The sequence below is a fragment of the Mus caroli genome, unplaced genomic scaffold, assembly GCF_978045245.1.
Source record: "Mus caroli unplaced genomic scaffold, Mus_caroli_1 scaffold_12, whole genome shotgun sequence".
NCBI classification, from domain to species: Eukaryota; Metazoa; Chordata; class Mammalia; order Rodentia; family Muridae; genus Mus; species Mus caroli.
This window is the reverse complement of record NW_028227267.1, coordinates 107,307,111-107,313,979: the sequence shown is the minus strand read 5'-3', so window position 1 is coordinate 107,313,979 and position 6,869 is coordinate 107,307,111. Positions and strand designations below refer to the sequence as shown.

At 38.3% G+C, this 6,869-nt stretch overlaps 1 pseudogene; it reads right to left on the bottom strand.

The window, feature by feature from the left end:
- Positions 1-4,299: 4,299 nt before the first annotated feature.
- Positions 4,300-4,903, bottom strand: LOC110309005 (MICOS complex subunit Mic26 pseudogene; annotated as a pseudogene).
- Positions 4,904-6,869: the final 1,966 nt, after the last annotated feature.

Genomic DNA, 6,869 nt, shown 5'->3' with positions numbered 1-6,869 from the left:
CCAACAAAGATAGAGAACTTCAGACCAATTTCCCATATGAATATTGATGCAAAAATCCTTAATAAAGTTCTTGCTAACTGAATCCAGGAACTCCTCAAAACACTCCATCCTGACCAAGTAGGACTCATTCCATGGATACAGGGATAGTTCAATATACAGAAATCCATCAACATAATCCAGTATATAAATAAACTCTAAGACAAAAACCACATGGTCATCTCATTAGATGCAGAGAAAGCATTTTACAAAATCCAACACCCCTTCAGGATAAAAGTCTTGGAAAGATCAGGAATTCAAGGCCCATACCTAAACATGATAAAAGCAATCTACAGCAAACCAGTAGCCAACATCAAAGTAAATGGTGAGAAGCTGGAAGCAATTCCACTAAAATCAGGGACTAGACAAGGTTGCACACTTTCTCCCTACCTATTCAACATTGTATTTGAAGTCCTAGCCAGAGCAATTCGACAACGAAAGGAGATCAAGGGGATACAAATTGGAAAGTAAGAAGTCAAAATATCACTTTTTGCAGATGATATGATGATATATATATATATAAGTACCCTAAAAATTCTACCAGAGATCTCCTAAACCTGACAAACAGCTTCAGTGAAGTAGCTGGATATAACATTAACTCAAAAAACAAGTCAGTGGCCTTTCTGTCCACAAAGGATAAACAGGCTGAGTAAGAAATTAGGGAAACAACAGCCTTCTTAATAGTTACAAATAATATAAAATACCTTGGCGTAACTCTAACTAAGGAAGTGAAAGATCTGTATGATAAGAACTTCAAGTCTCTGAAGAAAGAAATTTAAGAAGATTTCAGAAGATGGAAAGATCTCCCACGCTCATGGATTGGCAGTTTCAAGATAGTAAAAATAGCTATCTTGCCAAAAGCAATCTACAGATTCAATGTAATCCACATCAAAATCCCAACTCAATTCTTCAACGAATTTGAAAGGGCAATCTGCAAATCCATCTGGAATAACAATAAAACCTAGGGCAGCAAAAACTCTGCTCAAGGATATAAAAACCTCCGGTGGAATCACCATGCTGGACCTAAAGCTGTACTACAGAGCAACTGTGATAAAAACTGCATGGTACTGGTATAGTGACAGACAGGTTGATCAATGCAATAGAATTGAAGACCCAGAAATGAACCCACACACCTATGATCACTTGATCTTTGATAAGGGAGTAAAATCCATCCAGTTGAAAAAAGACAGCATTTTCAACAAATTGTGCTGGCACAACTGGTGGTTATCATGTAGAAGAATGCGAATTAATCCATTCCTATTTCCTTGTACTAAGGTCAAATCTAAGTGGATTAAGGAACTCCACATAAAACCAGAGACACTGAAACTTATGGAGGAGAAAGTAGGTGAAATCCTCAAAGATATGGGTACAGGGGAAAAATTCCTGAATAGAACAGCAATGGCTTGTGCTATAAGATCAAGAATCAACAAATGGGACCTCATAAGATTGCAAAGCTTCTGCAAGGCAAAAGACACAGTCAATAAGACAAAAAGGCCGCCAACAGATTGGGAAAGGATCTTTACCTATCCTAAATCAGATAGGGGACTAATATCTAATATATAAAAAGAACTCATGAAGGTGGACTCCAGAAAATCAAATACCCCCATTAAAAATGGGGCTCAGAGCTAAACAAAGAATTTTCACCTGAGGAATACCGAATGGCTGATAAGTACCTGAAAAAAATGTTCAACATCATTAATTATCAGTGAAATGCAAATCAAAACAACCCTGAGATTCCATCTCACACCAGTCAGAATGGCTAAGATCCATAATTCAGGTGACAGCAGATGCTGGAGAAGATGTGGAGAAAGAGGAACACTCCTCCATTGTTGGGATTGTAAGCTTGTACAACCACTCTGGAAATAAGTCTGGTGGTTCCTCAGAACATTGGACATAGTACTATCGGAGGATCCAGCAACACCTCTCCTGAGCATATATCCAGAAAATGTCTCAACTGGTAAGAAGGACACATGCTCCACTATGTTCATAGAGCCTTATTTATAATAGCCAGAAGCAGGAAAGAACCCAGATGCCCCTCCACAGAGGAATGAATACAGAAAATGTGGTACATTTACACAATGGAGTACTACTCAGCTATTATAAAGAATGAATTTATGAAATTCCTAGGCAAATGGATGGACCTGGAGGATATCATCTTGATTGAGCTAACCCAATCACAAAAGAACTCACACAATATGTATTCACTGATAAGTGGATATTAGCCCAGAAACTTAGAATAGCCAAGATATAAGATACAATTTGCAAAACACAGGAAACTTGAGAAGAATGAAGACCAAAGAGTGGACACTTTGCCCCTTCTTAGAATTGGTAACAAAACAATATGCACTAACCAGTACCCCCTGGAGCTGTTGTCTCTAGCTGCATATGTATCAGAAGTTGGCCTAGTCAGCCAGCAGTCAAAAGAGAGACCCATTGGTAGTGCAAACTTTATTTGCCTCAGTACAGGGGAATGCCAGGGACAAGAAATGGGAGTGGGTGGGGGACTTTTGGGATAGCATTGGAAATGTAAATGAAATAAATACCTAATTTTTTAAAAAAAGGAAAAATATTTAAAACTGAAAAACTATATAATCAGAGTCCACTTTGCTGAACTCACTCATTCACATGAGACTCTCCAATGGAGCTTGGTTGATCTGCCAGTGGACATATCTTTAAATCAAATAGACTCTCTTTCCTCAGAAGGCAACCACTGTTAACTATCTGTCAGTAAGATATTGGGACACATGAGCATGGTCCCTTCCACAATAGAATGTTAAATGGCTAATTCCTGTGCAGGCAGCCATGGAAGTGTGAGGTCAATTGTACATGGATCTCATCATGTCAGGGAGGTCCTTTTTATTCTGCTCCTACATAGTATCTAGCCATGACAAACTCTCTGCTCCCTTTTCCCATATAGCCCCTCAGCCTGGGTGGAGGATTGATAGTAGATACTCTATTAGAGGTTGAGCGTTCTACTGAAAATCATTCTCTACACTCAGACATTTACCTTCCAATTCTAGAAAGAAGCATGCACACGGACATGCTTCACTTTACAATGGACTAAGTTCTCAGTCATTTCAGAGAGCAAATGCATCTTTGACCAATATCTGTCCTATGCTTCTGGAGATTGTGTTTTAGCTATTCTTTTTTTTTTTTTTTTTTTTGGTTTTTCGAGACAGGGTTTCTGTGTATAGCCCTGGCTGTCCTGGAACTCACTTTGTAGACCAGGCTGGCCTCGAACTCAGAAATCCGCCTGCCTCTGCCTCCCGAGTGCTGGGATTAAAGGCGTGCGCCACCACGCCCGGCGTGTTTTAGCTATTCTTGCTTCAAATAAACCAGTCTTCTCTATTTTGCTTCCATAATTTCTTTATTGGAAGGACCTGAGACACAGTCAATATAATTTAGAAATTGTACTGTTTTGTTGTTGTTGTTGTTGTTTTCCTTTCTTTTGCCTCACTGTCCATTTTATTTTATTTTTTTGAGACAGGGTTTCTGTGTATAGCCCTGGCTGTCCTGGAACTCACTTTGTAGACCAGGCTGGCCTCAAACTCAGAAATCTGCCTGCCTCTGCCTCTAGAGTGCTGGGATTAAAGGCATGTGCCACCACACCTGGCCAGCTGTCCAGTATTTTACAATGTAATTCTGACAGGCTTCAAACTCATAGAGCTCTACCTGTCCTTGTCTACTAAGATTAAAGTTCTGAGCCCCTGTGCCCCTAAGACCCCCTTTTGCTTTTATTGTTTTAACATTATTTTTAAAAGCTACTGGCTATGACTATAGGCTTGATAATTATACATTGTATCATCCAGTATAAAACTGATAATATACCAGCTGCTTTTCAATAACTGAAACATTCTACATTGAAAAAGATAACTCTAAAAATCCTCACTATTTTAATTTAGATACTGCATTCTCTTAGTTTGCTCTGTACTTCTGTTAAAAATACTAGCAAAAAAAAAAAAAAAGCTTGGGGAAATAAGTGTTTCTTTGATTTACAGGCCACAGTTCATCACTTAGAAAGGTCATCTCATGAATTTAACACTAACTGGAGGCAGGAACTGAAGCAGAGACAGTGGAATAGCTGTGTTTATTGTTCCTTGTTTTGTTTGTTGTTGTTGCCATTTGTAGGTTTTCTCATGACTTAATTAGCAATTGGCACTGTTCACAGTGGACTGGGTTGTCCCACATGAATCATTAGTCAGGAACATTACCCAACGACTTGCAGATACTCTAACGCAGGCATTTTCTCAGTTGAGCCCAAACTCACCAGATGTCTCTAGCTTGTGTCACACTGATGAAAATTAACCAGCACTTGTACCACTTGAAGAAAAAAAAAACACCTGGCTTCTGAAAATTTTGCTTCCAATCTTCTACAACTATGTACCCTCATAATCCGCAGTTTTATAACTTCTCCCCAGTGATCTGGGCAAGAGACAGAGGCAGATAATCCCATGGGAAAAAAAAGAAGGATACACCACCTTCTTTATTTTTTGAACCTCTAGCAAACAAAACCAGCAAAACACTGACTCTTGGGAAAAATCCAGGAGGCTCATTGTGAAGATAGTTATAGTTGTTTACTCCCCACTGGACAAAGTGATCCAACTTGGGCTTAGTATGGGAGTATATTTCCTGACACAAACTTGTATATGGCTCACAACAATGTCCGAGTTGTGAGATGTTTTCTTCAAATTGAGTCCTTGACCCCCCCCCCATATTTAGATTGACCCTCAGGAACTGAGTATAGTCAAAGTTCATGGACCTTCATGTAACTTTTGTGAGGTGAGTCCTTTTTGGGTGCTGCATAGACTCTGAAGGTGAGCAGGCTCAGGCTTGCTGGCCCCACAAATCTCTAAATTACCTTGAACATGTCTCTGGCAGCTGCCCTCTTTGGACTCCTTTTTCTATCTCTGATTGTCTTTCATTCAGTCTTTCTTTTATTTTGTAACCCTCATTGCTCTTCATTTACCTGTAGTATCACTGTTGTCCTATAATCTCAGTACTAAATGCAAAAAAAGTTACTCATGCCATTAATACATAAAATACTGAAAAGTATTTTTTGTGCTTTTTGTGGGAACCATAGCACATGTTCCTACTGAATTGTCTAATATGTGCATCACTTAATCACTATGCTTAAAGTAGTGACAGCCATGACTATTCCAATTGTCATGCTTCTAGTGCAGGAAACCTTGAGTATCTGTTCATCAAAGCATAGAATGAATGCTGATTTTTTATGAAGTCTATTTAAAACTGTTTATTAACATTTAATATAGTCTATTAGCATGATATTGTTGTCATTTATCTTATGGTTTAAGGCCTTCAGTGGTGGGACTAGGAAAACAAATCAGCCACTCTGGACTTGTCCTTCCTTCAACATGTGCTGGGAAATGTGGGCTTAGAGCTTGAGGGAGTGACCTACCAATGACTTCTCTATGTTAAGGCACAAACCATGAGAGGAAGCCTATGACCTCCAATGCTATGATGGCCAGGAAATGAAACTTACAGGTGCTAGAGATTTCAGGTAGAACCAACACAACAAAACAACAACAAAAAAATAAATCGTCAATTAAATAATTTGTTAAGATATTCTCCTATGCTCAATGATGTTTTATTAGCTCAATCATCATCAGAGAGACTTCTACTTGCAGCCATTGGGAGCAGATGCAGAGACCCATAGAGAAACATTAAATGGATCTTGGGAAACCCCCAAAACAGAAGGAATAGAAGAACTGTAGAGACAGATGGGTTGAGATCACCAGGAGAACATGGTCCACAGAATTAACTAAGAAAAGCTCATTGGGACACAAAGAAACTGAAGTGTTAATCATGGAGAATGCATCGGTCTATGCTCAATTCTCTGCATAGATGCTGCAGTTGTTTGGCTTGGAGTTCTTGTGGGACTCCCGACAGTGGGAGTGGGGGTGCCTCTGAGTCTTTCTTGTTTATGGGTCCCTTTTCCTTTTCCTGCCTTTATATGAGTGTTTGTGCCTAGTCTAATTGCATCTTATTATCCCAGCTATTGCATCTTATTGCAGTTGATATTCTTGGGAAATCTGGTTTTTTGCTGAAAGGAAACAGGAGTAATGTATCTGGGGAGGATGAGAGGTGGGGTCTTGGAGAAGTGGAGGAAGGAGGAAAGCATGTATTTTATGAGAGAAGAATTTAAAAAAGAAAACAGGAAAAAAGATTTATTAGCAAACCAGGTCATTTAACAGAAACCAAACTCTGAAGTCATCTGTCAATTGTATTTGGAGGAAGGATTTGGGGGATATAACTAGTGATTAATGACATATGGGTATATATTAGTTTAGCACCTTTATGATAAAAAGAGAGTTTGAACTCAGATGGACTAACACAGCTCTCCCAATCTTGTTCCAATCAAATAGCATGCTTATTTGAACTTCAGTCATGTTGTGACTAGAAATACATTGTTTTCCCTTATTCCCCATCTTTGTCCAAATTAAAGTAACTTCTTTCAGTGGTCTTTAATCCAAATATTAGAGAATTCATTCTATAAATATACACAAATTGGTTTATTGGTCTCTGTTATAATGAGAAAACTCTGCCATGTATATTAAAATAATATGAAATTCATATATATTGTAATTAATTGGAGTACTTAGTTAATATTAGAGTTGCATAATTTACCTTTTCTGCTATTTCTAAATGATGGTTTCCCTTTATCCTGAGAATAATTTTATTTATCTCCAGAGTTGCCAAATATCGGCTAAGAACTCTTTAGGTAAATTTTCATCCACATTTATTATAATAACAGTTTTTTCCTGACACATAAAATGTCTCTCATGGTTACATAAAATATACAATTAAACTACAAT